Source organism: Octodon degus, unplaced genomic scaffold, assembly GCF_000260255.1.
Source record: "Octodon degus isolate 3935 unplaced genomic scaffold, OctDeg1.0 scaffold00038, whole genome shotgun sequence".
In the NCBI taxonomy this organism is placed as follows: Eukaryota; Metazoa; Chordata; class Mammalia; order Rodentia; family Octodontidae; genus Octodon; species Octodon degus.
Genome location: NW_004524614.1, coordinates 5,934,777 through 5,949,070, shown reverse-complemented (window position 1 = coordinate 5,949,070; position 14,294 = coordinate 5,934,777). Strand labels below are relative to the sequence as shown.

At 41.9% G+C, this 14,294-nt stretch overlaps 1 pseudogene; it reads right to left on the bottom strand.

Annotated features, from left to right (window-relative positions):
- Positions 1 to 6,596: 6,596 nt before the first annotated feature.
- Positions 6,597 to 7,018, bottom strand: LOC101574622 (annotated as a pseudogene).
- Positions 7,019 to 14,294: the final 7,276 nt, after the last annotated feature.

The following is a 14,294-nucleotide window of genomic DNA, read 5'->3' as shown; positions in this document are numbered from 1 at the left end:
GGGCTGGCTGGCATGTGGTGCTGGGGGATTGAACCGTGGTCCCTTTGCTTTGCTAAGCTTGTTCTAAGTAGGTGCTTTAGACCACTGAGCCATCTCACCAGCCCCAGGAAGACACTTTTTGCCAGAGTAAGAAGTGGCCTCTGACTGCTTCCATTCTTGGTCATCTTCTCTTGGGTTCCCAAAGATAGCTTTGAGACCATTTTATATGGCCCTACCTTTATTCTGTTGTTGCTGTTGGGGGAAGAAACAATTTAAAGTCAAATCAACACACTTCCTTTCAGAATAAAATTATTTTTATTCATCTTTTTTTAAGAGGTCAAGCAATGTATGACTAACTTACCTTGTTTATATTGTAGCTGTTCTGTTTTGCTTTGGACTCTTCCTCCTCTCTGGGTCTCCTCTGTTGAGCTTCCTTCAATATAAGATACTCTGGAATGCAGTGGCTTTGAGTTACCTGCAAGGAACTCCAAAATCATGAAAGAAGTTCATTACGGGAAGTTCTTATCTTGAAGTATCTAAAACATGGGTGCCCATGTAAGTCTGGGCTACAGCTACCTAATAACAGAAGCTGTGGTTTATGTAGACTTAGGTTCCAAGATTTGGTGTAGTGACTGGCACCAAGTAGGCACTCCCTAAGGTGAGGAAGTCTGTTTAGGTTGGACCACAAGCCTCCAGGTCCTGCCAACACAGGGTAAGTGGGGGGACTAGATGAGGCATGACATGCTGCTGTCTCAGTCCAGCACATGCAGCTGGTGCGTTAGCCTCTCCTGCCTCATGGGCCCCAGCCAATGCCTTTGCCTGCTGGTGCCCTCAAGTGCCCTGCTTCCTTCCACTCTTCTCCAAGCCTTCCACTCTCTGTGAGGAGATGGTGAAGTAAAACAAACAAACAAACAAACAAACAAAAAATCTGTTCTAAAGGACAGTCCTTTGCCTTGTGGAATCACAGCAGTTTCTGCCCTCAGATGAGCCTAATTTCTGGCTCCTTCCTCTGAGCAGGGCTACACTTTGATAGGGCAGGTTCACAGCTCTCTGACCTGCTGGCACTGGGAGCCTCTCTTCTCCTCCTCCATCCCCCTCCGTGCTGGGACTTCACTCCCTAACCTGTGGCTCCCACCCCCACTCCCTTCTCTTTGGTTAGACTCCGGACTGGATGGCTAAAGTTATAAACCTGTCACTTTTGAGTAACTGTCTTTGTTTGAGCTTATTTTTTTCCCTGTCACAAACTATAAAAATCTTTGCATCATTGTCTCTGGGGCTCAGAAATTCCAAAGCATTGAGCTTCTTTGAGCAAGGCTAGTCAAATAAAGGCTTTCTCCACCTCTCTGGCAGTGTGTGCTCGGCTTGCTTAGGCTGTCTGAGAAAGTCTGCTATCCTGTTTGCCACAACAGTGGGAGACAGTGAGGTATGGGAATCCCTACAGAGGGCATCACTAACATTAAAATGGCTCACACTGGCCTGTTACGGTGTCCTCCTGGGGTCCAGAACTGAATATTGTTATGGGGTCAATCTATCTTATATAATTAATGTGTACACAATCACTTTACAGAAAACGAAAAAAAAAAACTTATTTAACTAAAATAGTTCTCATTCTAGTTGTGTTATGATTTGTGTCTTGTTGTCCCCCCAAAGCCTCCTGCAGTCATGGGGCAGCTTCTGGAGTGTGTGACTGATTCTTCATCCAATGCTGGGATTGCAGGTTGAGGGCTACACCCTGGCCCTGAGGTGGGTAATTTGCATTACAATGTAAGCAGGGTGGAGAGGTTAGCTACAGCCTGAACTGCTGCCACTCCCTTTGTTTTTCCTGTTTGCTGACACCATTGTTATGGTTTGTGTCTAGGTGTCCCCACAAAGCCTCATGCAGTCTTGGGGCAGCTTCTGGAGTTTGTGATTAATTTTTTTTTTTGCGGAACCCGGGATTGAACTCAGGCCCTTGCACTTGCCAAGGAAGCATTTGTTCTACTGAGCCATCTCCCCAGCCCCTGTGATTACTGTGGGTGTGGATGCCGCACCTGCCCTGGGGCAGGTAATCTGCATTACAATGTAAGGAGGAAAGAGAAGCTAGCTGCTTGAGCTGCTGCTACTCCTCCTTCTGTGCTCATGCTGTTTGCCATCACCATGAAAGGTTGTCCTCTGCCATGTGCCGCTGTGCCTTGGAGCCAGCTGAGTATGGACTGAAACCTCCAGTAACTGTGAGCTACCTAAGCCTTTCTTTCCCTCATTTAGTGTCAGGTATTTGTCCCAGCAATGAGAGAAGAGAAACTAAGACAACCATGAACAGCTGTTCTGTGCCATGTGCCACTCTGTCTTGGAAAGCTCCACTAACTGTGAGCTAAATAAACCTTTCCTTCCTTAATTTTGGGTATTGGGTATTTTGTCCCAGCACTGAGAGAAGAGTAACTGACATAGGTTAATATTTAAATATAAGTTTCTATTGAGTTAGAAACAGTGGTGTTTATAAATTATATTATATAATAATTCTATATAATTTATATTAGTGGTTGTTTATAAATTAAGTTATACATCATTGTCTGTGTTCATTTTTCTTAAATATTATCTATATGATATTGTATAGTGTCCTATTACACTGATTACCACTTAGATTAACATTTACTTTTCATTGGTTATTTGGCCTGACCCAGTTTTTCACTCTGTGACTTGTGCTATGACAAATGTATTTGTACAAATTGCCTTTCTTGTATTTTAGCATCCTCACAATCTCTTAGTCAGTCTCTCTAGAAATAAAATAATGAAGGCAGACACACCACTTACTAAATAGACCACATAAACATGGACACACATACACACAGAGACATAATTGGCAGCATTTTTTAAAGTAAGAGCTTTGAAGATTTTTATGTTTGAAATTTTGAGGTCTTAGAATTTGAGTAATCTAATGAAATTGTATAAAAAAACCTTCAACATTATAATTTCTTATTGTCACAATAGTTAGATTGCAGTATGTGAAAAAACAGCCTAATACGAATATAAAATGTTTGTAAAAAGAATATAAAAAACTCAGCCTAATATGAATATAATATGTTCACAAAAAGACAAATATTTTAATAGTCTTTTGATTTTTTAACTTAAAATTGCATGTACTTTTTATTTTAAAGAGAATAAAAATTTAAAACAATAAAAATGATACAGAATTTCAAAACAAGATGACAGGAAATCAACAATGGTTGTTATGCTGCACACTTTTATCTCCAAAGTAGTTGTTCAAATTACCAGATATAAGCATGCAAAATTGGTCAAAAATTTTTTTAAAAAATTAAGCATTAACTGTTCCTTTTGATAAACCAGTAGAAATAGTAGTACAATTATCTTAGCTATCTTGTGTGTATATACATATTTTTCCCTCTTCTTTCTTTCTTTCTTCTCTCCTTTCCCTTATCCCAGTTGTTCTTTCTTTTTGATCAGTTTCTTTTCCTTTTGCAGTATATATTGTACTTACTGTATTTTGTTTCGTTTTTCAGCTTCTTGCACTAGGGAGACAAAATGATGTTTACATATGTAGATCTGATTTAATAGTCTTTTGAGATAATTATGGGTATACTGTACTTTTTTGAAGTTACACCAAGACATAGCAATTGGTTAATTACAACATAGCATCTAAAATGGTATGAATGAATGCTTCATTTTCTGTTGCATTAAAATCCATTGGTCTTTTGTACTTTAAATGATGTTTTAATCCAGGAATTGAATTCAGGACCTTGCACTTACTAGGCAGATGATGTGCCTCTGAGCTATTGCCCCAGATCCGTATATTATTTTATCTTACCACATATTAATTGGAAAGTTTTATTTTATTAGTAAGTAGACCTTCTAAATATAGAAACATTTTATTACACAACACCAAAAACTCATACTGAGCTGGGAAGCTGAAGTAGAAAGACTGTAAGACATCCATGATCATGGATTGGAAGGCTTAATTTTTTTTTTTAATGTACTACCCAAAGCAACCCACAATTTCCTGAGCTCTCTGTCACAATTTTAATGGTATTGCTTGGAGAAATAGTAAAAAGTCATAAAATTCATATGGAATCTCAGATGAGTCTGATAGCCAAGAAAAATTTGAGAAAAAAGAACAAACCTGGAGGTGTCACACTTTCTGTTTTCAAAGTACATGACAAAGCTACAGTTATCAGAACTGCATTGTGCCTCAGTTCACTAAGGCTTTTGTTTGCAAACAATTCAGTTTACAAATAGAAGCATTTGGCAAAATTTTGTTTTTGTCTGTGAACTCTGCATCAGATGACAAACAGAAGCCCACCCATCTCTCCTGCATGAACAGGAATGGGGCCATCTTTTCTATGGATCAAATTAAGTTTGTGAACTGAGGTCCTGCTGTAAGTTGTTCTAATACGAATTCCAACTGAAAGACAGCAGAACAGAATAGAAAACCCGGAAATGAATTCTCTCATCTGTGAGCAAATGGCCACAAGGATGTCCAGGCTCAGAATGGGGAAAGGACAGTCTTTTCAGCAAACAGTTTTGGGAAAACTGGGTCTCTTGCACAGACTTGATGGAGGAGGGAACTGTTAACATGTGGGGCAAAAGTAGGGCTCTGTGAGAAGCGAATGGTTAAGCAACAAGCAGTTTAGATTAGCGTGGCATGCCTGTTGTATCTGGCCATTGTCCTTCCCCTTCCCCAAGAAAACTGCCCACCCTCAAGATGGCTTCTTCCCCAAACTGCTTTTCTTCTGCTTTTTTCTTTTACTCTGATATTCTAAACAAAGGGCTGAGAGTTCTCAGCTTCAGCGCTACCCCTGGGAGTCTGCCTCGCTCTGGCTGCTCCTGGTGGAGATAGCTTCTCTGGGCACTCAGCCATTGAGTGAAGTCTCATCTCAGAGTAACCACTCATTCTCTACACTGTGTGGCTGCACACTGCATCAGACACACACAGGTCAGAGAGGGAAAGTGGGCCCCTGCTTCACTCCATATGGAAGAATTAATTCAAAATGGATTAAAAAACGGAACCTAACACCTGAAATTATGAACCTCTTAAAATACTACAATGTAAGAAAATCTTCACAACACTGGATTTGGCAAGGATTCAGGATGCAACAACAAAGCAAAAACAAAAGCAAACCGGATAAATGGAACTACAACTAGTAAGTTCTGCGCTGCAAAGAAAACTATCAACATTACGAAAGGGCAAATAAAAAAATAGAAGGAGATATTTGAAACCATGTATCAAGGTGTTAATATCTAGAATATGTAAAGGACTCCAACAACTCAACAACAACAATAAATAAATAACAGTAAAAATGGACAAAGAACTTGATGGGACAGCGAGATGGTGAGGAATACAGTGACTACTCATATGATGTGATAAATCAACCATTATGGTCATATGGTAGCATGACCTTAATCCTTTATTTATTTTTTTTAGGTTGAAAAACTGGGACCCAGTCCTAGCCCAGGCCCGGCAAGTGTGTGGGAGAGCTTCCGGCTACCCTGCACCGGCGGGACCTACTGGTCCCAGCCCAGGTGCAGTGTGGGTGACACCCTCTTTCACCCTTTTGGGATGCCCCCCATCACTCCGTAGTACCCCCACACACACACCACACACAGAGTAGGAATTTCTGTCACCTTCCAAAAATCCCCAGATCCAGTCCTAGCCCAGGCCCAGTGAGTGTGTGGGAGAGCTGCCTCTCCCCCCTACTCCACCTTATCCCCTCCAGACTCAGCTCAGGCCTGGCATACAGGCCTGGGGTGAAACCCTGCAGCTACAATCCCTGCAGAGAGTATAGGCGACAGAACCACCCAGCTAGTCCAGGAGCAGAACATCTTGCCAGAGGGGCACAACAGGTTCACCCTCAAGGGCAGCAGCAGGAAGGAGCTGAGCACAGCAGCCAGACCCAAGCCAGGCACAGCTGGATAAGTCCAAACTTTGTAGATCTGCACCTGAACTTCAGTACGTGCTAAGGTTATGACTGCACCAAAGCTCTACAACAAAGGTCAGAAGACAGTGCTACACAAAATGACAACGAGAAGGAGCAAAATGCAATCTCAGAACCCAAGCCCACCCATAACAAGTGCAGCGGACACTAACACAGAACAAATTGGGAATCACACAGCTGAAAGCAATGAATCAATGGCTTCTGAAATAAAAAAACAGCTGCAGAAAGGTATAGAGGAACTCAGATTGGAAATGAAAAAAGAAATCCCGGAATTAATAACATCTGCAGTAAGTTGAAAAACCATTTCTTTACTGGAAAGATAAAAGTGTTTCAACTCCAGATCTAGCCTTTGGGCTGAAAGAAACCCAAGAGCAGTAGTGACTCTCTCACCGAGGTCATTCTGGAATCCAACAGCCACTGGAGGCAGGAGGGAGAGGGCAGCCCCACCACAGCTTCCATGTACAATGAGGCCTGCTGGGAAAATAGAACATGAATGGCAAGCTACAGAAGTATCAAACAAGAGCAAGAGCAGGATAATGGGCACTAGAGAGAAAAAGAAAGGAGGTCTGAACTTAGCAAGATAAATTAAAGTCCACAGTTCCTGAGGGACTGAACGCACAGAGCTGAAAACGTCCTGGAGACGGGTACCAACCAAGTGTATATTCTCACACACAACCACAGCTGGGAATTTCAGCCCACACACATCCCACCTTGAAACTCAGTGTTATCAAGGTCCCTGCTGGCCTCCACTGCATCTTCTGTCCGCTCCATGTGTACAAAGGCATAATCTTTCACGATGTCACATTCAATGACTGGACCATACCATATTCCTCAAATTTGTTGGTACAGGTGGGGCTGATGTCACCCGTGTGTAACTCGGTTGAAGCTCTGCTCTTGTTCTTGCTGGCTTCCACCCTGATGTTCACCCTGTGCAACTTACAGTGATGCAGGCTCCAGATGGCATCCTCCGCCGCTGTCTTGTCCTCTATGTGCACAAAGCCATAGTTCTTAATGATGTCACATTTCAGCACTGTCCCATACTGCTCAAAGAGTGAACGGATCTCTTTCTCTGTGGCCTCCTGGGGCAGGTTTCCAATGAACAGCTTCACCATCTCAACCCAGCCACACGGAAATCTGTAGCACAGATACTTCCAACAAAATGCTCAACCTTAGTCCTTTAAAGATTGCATCCATTTTTCTATTATTCCCATTTAATGCTGATAGTATCATTGATAATCATACACATATACAGATCAGAAACTAAGGCATAGAGAGTTTAGCAACTACTCACAGGCTTCAAGATTATCAACCAACATGGCCAACTCTTCTGACATAAAATCCTGTGCTACATTTGCTACTAAACATACCTGTTGTTTCCCTTAACTGACTGAACTCTCAGAGCCACATCATTTCTTAAATAAAAGATTCCTATGAAAGATCCTGATTGAAATCTTGTGTGCAAAACCCTACCAAGATACAGAACATACATGAATTTGATCAGTAGAAATTTTGAACTTGTTTCTAATGACTTGGGATTCTAATATATTTACATTTCTTTAAAAAGAAATGAAGCTTTAAAGCACCTAATAAATGTTCTCCACCACACACAATGTTAATGGAACCATGTTCCAGTTATAAATTAAAGGCAGATTTTGGTGGAAGAACTCTAAGTAATCCTCCCTAATGGCCTGTTAGGACTTGTGTCTAGAGGTCCCCCCAAAGCCTCAGTCAGTCCGGGGTGGGGCTTCTCAGAGGTGGTTGGATCTAGGTCATGTGATGCAGAGATCAAGAGTGCTGATGCCAGGATTGGTTCATGGTGTGATGTTAGGGTTAACGATGCTCCACCCTGTGTGAGTGTGACCCATGCCAAGGGTGGGTAACCTTGACAGGATATGAGGGTCAGCAAGCAAGTCACTGCCTGCTGCTTGCTGCTTCACTGCTTTGCTGTCTTCTGCCTCCCATGAACTGCTTCTCCTTTGTGGTACCCTCTGCCACACCACCCTGCCTTGGAGCCAGCCAACTACAGACAGAAACCTCCACAAACTGTGCACTGACAAAGCCTGTTCTCCTTTAACTTTCTGTGTCAGTTATTTTGTCTCAGCAATGAGAAAAGTAGCTAAGACATGGCCTGATTATTTAATTCTGAAATAGCCTGCTATGACTCATTGGGATAGGTATCACCTGTAGCTCCTGGAATTTAACTTCCATCCAGTGTTTTAATCCTGTTCTCCTATGATCATGGGCGTCAAATTAATAATTACAACATCACAAACATTCAAGGCAATATTTAAAGCTTTGTGTCAGAGCTCTCCTTTCCTAGCTCATTTTACAAGTACAGTCCACATTCCATAAGGAAAATGATAACGATCATCTTCCTGCATGTTCTATTGCATTTTCTTCTTGCATCTGTCTATTTGGATTGAAAGTGTTGAACATGAATAGCTCACGAGATCAGCACAAATAAGTGAAGGAAACAAGCTGCCTCTGGCCTCCTCATTCCTTCTTTCCTGGCAGCTGTTCCTCCTGTGGTTGTTGGTTCCATCCCCCTGCCCGCCCTTCACTCCCTTCTCCTGAACCCTCCGTCTTCTGTGGCTGTCAGGACCATCATAACCCTTGTCATTCGGACTGTGCATACATGGGCTATGAGGCTTTCCCACTCATCATCTCCTCTTGGATTTGGATCTTCACTGGTTTGGGACAGTAATGGTCCTGCCACTTTCTCGCGGGTCAAGGAGTCTCTGAGAGGAGGTCATTTGCCTGCATGGGCAGAGCTCACCTTTCTGTCTCTTTCTGTTAAGATCTTTCCAAGCTTTAATAAGTTAGTTCATATTAAATTTCACATAATGGCCAGTGCTTTTACAGTTTTCTCCAACAAAGAATAAATCTACCCCAGGGAATTAATGCTTTAAAAAGCAACAATCAACTGAATTACCCAGGTTATGTTTCTGTATGTATTCTGTCCCACTGAGCTACATACCTTGCTTTTTTTCTAGTACCAAGTCATTTTTATCACTTTTACTTTGTAGTACAGTTTGAGGTCATTTGCTCCTCTTGCCCAAGATTGCTTTTGCCATGTTGGGTCTCTTCTGGTTTCATTTGAGTTTTAGGATTATTTTCTCTAGATCTGTGAAGTATGCTGTTGGTATTTTGGTTGGGATTATGTTTTTAATAAAGAATTCAAAAGCACACATTGGAGGAGAGATAGCTTATTCAATGAGGAGTGCTGGGAAAACTGGGTGTCTATGCGAAGAAGATCGAAACTGGAACTATACTTTTCACCATGAACCAAATTAAAATCAAAGTGGATCAAAGGGGGCCAGAGAGATGGCTCAGTGGAATAAGTGCTTCCCTGGCAAGCACAAGGGCCTGAGTTCAAATCCCCGGTTCCGCCAAAAAAAAAAAAGTGGATTGAAGATCTTAACATTAAAACAGAAGTGCTGAAGCTACTGAAAGACATAATAAGCAAATCTCTTGAAAACATAATGTAGGAGAAGATTTCCTGAGCAGAACTACAATAGCACAAGAAATAAGAAGTATTAAGAATATTGTTATATCAAATTAAAAAGTTTCTGCACAAAAAAATAATCAGTGAACAAAGGAAAGAAACAACCTATTGAATGGGAAATGCCAGTTATTCCTCAGATAAAGGATTGGTATCTAAAATATATAAATAACTCAAAAAATAGGACAGGTAAAATAAAAGACCAAATCAAGAAATGGGTAAGTAAAATGAACAGATGCTTCTGAGAGGAAGAAATACAAATGACCAAAAAAATATGAAAACAGTGTTCAACATCTATGGATGTTAAATAAATACAAATTAAAACAACACTAAGATTCCACCTTATACCAGACAGAATGTCAGTCATAAGAAATAAAAACTGCTGGCATGGAAAAGGAACCCTCCTACACTGTTGGTGGGAATGTAAGCTATGACAACCATTATAGAAAACAGTATGGAAATTCCTGCAAGTACTAAAATTAAAAATTCCAGGCTGGCCAAATAGCTCAGCAGATTAAAGCACCTGCAAGCATGTGCAAGGACCAAGGGTTCAAATCTCCCAGCCTGCTGTGCCAGCCCTGACTCTGGGACATTCTGAGATGGCAATTGAGCCTGGGCATGCTGGCATGTGCCTGTAATCCCAGATCATGGGAGGCTCTAAACAGGCGGATCACTATGAGTCCAATCTAGTAGTGAGACCCTGAACACCCTGTAGTCCCTTCCCTAAAATACAAATAAATAAATAAAAAATAAAAATTTAAATTAAAAATTCCATATGACCCACAAATCTCCCTCTAAGTATGTTCCTCAAAGAGCCGAAGACATCATGCTTCAGGGACACATGCATACCAATATTCATAGAAGTACAATTAATAATAGCTGAATCGTTGAAACAGCATGTATATCCATCAACAGATGACTGAATTTTTAAAATGTGGTGTCTATTTATAATGGATTACTACTCAGTTAAAAAGAAGAATTTGAGACATTTGTAGGAAAACAGATGCACTTGGAAAGTATACTGTTGAATGAACTAAATCAGACATAGAAGTTTGGTTTTTTTTGTTTTTTTTTTTAGAGCATGTGGAAATGAACAGCCATGTTAGGAACCCTGGTTTTTATAGCCCATGAGTGGCAGAGTATGTACAATATTGTATTTGTCCTTTCCACATCACCAAGGAGGAGGCAAAATCTGCTACTGTATTTAAACAGAAGAATGGACAGACTTCCTTTTGTTGCAAAATCTGTGTCTTTTGTGGTATGCTACAATTGAAACCTCTTTAATAATAGAGGGCATAGAGGAGCTGTGTAGAAAAAGGAATTGGAAGTTAGAAGTCTGAATACTATATAAACTATCTCATTTGAGTGATGCAAAGTACAAATGGAGAGCACTATAAAGAATGGGTAGATTGTGTACCTCAGCAGTGTCCCACATTTTCTGATCAAGGAGATTATGGGGCCAAAGAGGAAAGTGATCGATGATGTAGAGTGTGCCTAAGGAGAGTCACATGGAGAGAAAACATTCTCTCAGGCTTTCACAGAGAGCACACTGGCCAAGCAATGGCCGTGACTCATCCACATGGCTGACACTGCCAAAGGATGTACAATCTGAGGTACAGGATCTCAGGATAAACCCTGAGGGGATTTCACTGATCTTATCAGACCCAAAAGCTACAACTCTTGTTGCACAGGTCCTGCTTTACCTTAGTCTTAACCATCCAGCAGAAAAATATAAAAACAAAGTATAAGAAGTAAAGCCATGCTGTTATGTTGAGCTGTAGGGGACTCAGGTCAACAATTTCTGACATTGCTAGTAAAGCGGAAGACCCAATACTATTATGGTCTACTGGACTCTTTTAGAATATTTTGCTGAGTTTACACACCTATAATATTTAAATGATGGAACTTAACCAAAAAAGGGGATACAGATGAATGTCCATTTGGTATCTGTGTATTCAAAGTGGTTAGGATAAATATTTAGTTACATTTTCTTAATGAATAGAGGGATTTGTTCTAATGGTGTTTGTAAATAGGATATTAAGTCCGCATCTTGTACAGCAATTAACCACTAGGAAGAATGTGTACGATGTGTTAATTATTGAAACTGACCTACCAATTTTGTTTGAAATTGTCTCATTGCTATTTGTTTCTCAATAAAATTATGGAGAAAAAAAACAGGAGTGAAAATGAGATTTAGAGGATGAGGGAGGTGAGAGAAAAGGGAATTGGAATTAAAAACTAGAATCATGCTGTATTATGTGTATATAACCACTCCTCAAGATGACTATAAACTGTATGTTCTGTAAACATGTACTTATAAAAAGATTTTTAAAAAGCAACATTTGCATCTAAGAAGTGGCGTGCTAACCCTTAGACTAATACACTACTGCTGTTCTCCCCTCTGCAAGACCAGGGAGCAGTAGAAATTGCCATACTTATGCAAGTGAAAGGGCGATAGGTATATATTTCTACAAATTTTAATGAAAACATTTGAACACTTGCATTTGCAAGTGACAGTGCCATCCACCGCATGCCGTTTGCCTGTCAGTGACATCTGAACATGGTGTTATTTGTCCTCCGAAACTCCAGACCGGTAGGAATAACAATATATGGGTTAAGCCTAGATCCACGCAAATTTTGGGTAACTTAGTTGAAGAAAATTTAATAATTGCATTCTTTTTATAGCCCCAGACCATTCTGTAGGACGACTAAATCCCACACTAGAGGAAACTATCATAGTTAAAAGAGAAGGTCCAGGAGCCCACAGCAGGAAGGCCGAGCCCTTGAAGTTCTTTCACAGAATTCCGGGCTGGGTTGGGGTACTTTAAGCTAAGGAAACAGGTAGCCCCTAGACACAGTGTTTGTTTGGCTTCTTAGTGGGGCGGTCTTTCTAGAAGCATTTTTCCAGGAAACCGGTCCTTTCCAAGTAGAGGATGTTTCCTGAGAAAAACATAAGTAACCGCTCCCTGGCGCAGGATGGAGGATTACTAAATCAGTAAAAAGCTGTAGAAATGGAGCTTACGCCCCACAGGAAGAGGAGGAGTGGCTGGAAGAAAGCGCCAAGGAGGGGATCGGCGTGGGATGGAGGAAGAGGCTGAGGGCAGGAGGAAGAGGTTCAGGGTAGCTGGCTCGGCTCAATGAAGCCTGGAGCAGACCGTGGAAGCAGGGGCTGAACGTGCAGGGAGCCAGGCGTGCGTGCCCCGAGCTGCGCTAACGGGCTGGCCTCCCATCTCCTCACCGAAGAAGGGGACTGGATCAGACACCGGAGGCTACATCCTAGGACTCGGAGCTCGTGGGACCGACACACAGCAGGCAAACTGCGCACCAAGTACTGAGCCGGAAATGGGCGGGTTTCCGTGGAGTTCTGCGCCCTCTGGTGCACGTATGCTTGAAGCGCAGCCCACTGAGCGGACTGGGCAGAGTGTGGGTTACTTCCAATGGGGTGGCTAGCAGGTGAACCAGCCTGTACCGCCAAATCCCAAACATCAGATTGCTTCTCACAGTAAGGCGGCAGCAGCTGTATCTGCACGATGCTTCCTTCTTTTCTCTGTAGGCCTTTTTTTTAGTGGTTGCATTTACATAATACAGCTTGATTCTTGGTTTTAATTCCAATCTCCTTCTCTCCCTCTTCACTCCTCCTCTAAATCCCATTTCCCCATTTTCATTCTTGTTGGTGTTATTAATCTTATTTCATTTTATGGAATACAGAGTTTACATTCACTAAACTTATTAGGTTCCTGTATATAGCAGGGGAAAAGAGCATCCAAAGCTCTTGTTAGAAGAGAATAAGGCGACTTTATTCAGAACCATGGCAATAAGTATAAGGACCACCGCACAGTGGGGTTTGCTGTGGGGACCGAGGCTGGACACAACTCCCAGCATGGCCTGAGCCAAGCGTGGATTTATAGCCAAGGAGGGGGGGGGGGGGGTCGCTGAATGGTAAGTTGCAAAAAAAAGAGACATTAGAGGGGAAAGGATTCAAGCTGGCCTGCAGGATGGCGGGGGATGGGGAACCTGATCAGGCATCACAGGTGAGTAGATAGCTAAGGTAAGAGCTTTGTGCCAAAACTAGATTTTACAAGGGAGAGCACGGATGGACCCAGAAGGTTTTTTACTCAGCCAGGCATTTTGCCTATGGGAAAATATGGCCGTCACTGAATCAGTGAGTGATGCAAAAGAGTTTATTCACGAAGTGTCATCCAGAAGGAAGTGGGAGTCCCCAGACTCAAACCTACTCCCTGAAGACAGAGTTTATCATGTCTGGCGGAGGGATACATAATGGCACCAAGGCACGCGACTGTTCTGCCGAAAGCCGCAGACCTCACGGCGACTGTATACTCTTAGCTTCAGTAATGAGTTAAAGAGGCAGATTTTAAAGTAAAAGATGGTTTATTTGGAAAAAAAAAAAAAAACGAAGATAGTCAACTATGCTGGAAGAGCAAGGAGCATCAGAAGTGAGTGCCTGTAGGCTTTTGTCCTCAGCTTCTTTTTATTTAGGGTGAGTGACTTGTCCTACTTGGATCTGCGCACCTGGAAGTTGTCACCATCTGACTGACTCTCTGTCTGCCTTTGATCCTTACCTGAGTACCACTCTACTTTCTTTCTGGACATTTCACTTCTTCCTGGCCCCTTGTGGTGGGTGAGTGCGGAGGAGAACCTTACAGAAAGGATTCCTGATTGTGTAAAGGAACGTGTGTATTCTATGACAAGTAAGAGTCCTTAGTTGCTTGGTTTTTAAATCTCCTTTACATCTTATCAGTGGCGTGGTATTCTGCCCTTTTCTGTTTCTGGCTACATCTATTTTGCCTGTCAGACTCTATTTTGATAAATTCTTATGTTGATTGTATTACCTGGTACCTTCCCAGGCCTCCTGGTTCTCTCTCTCT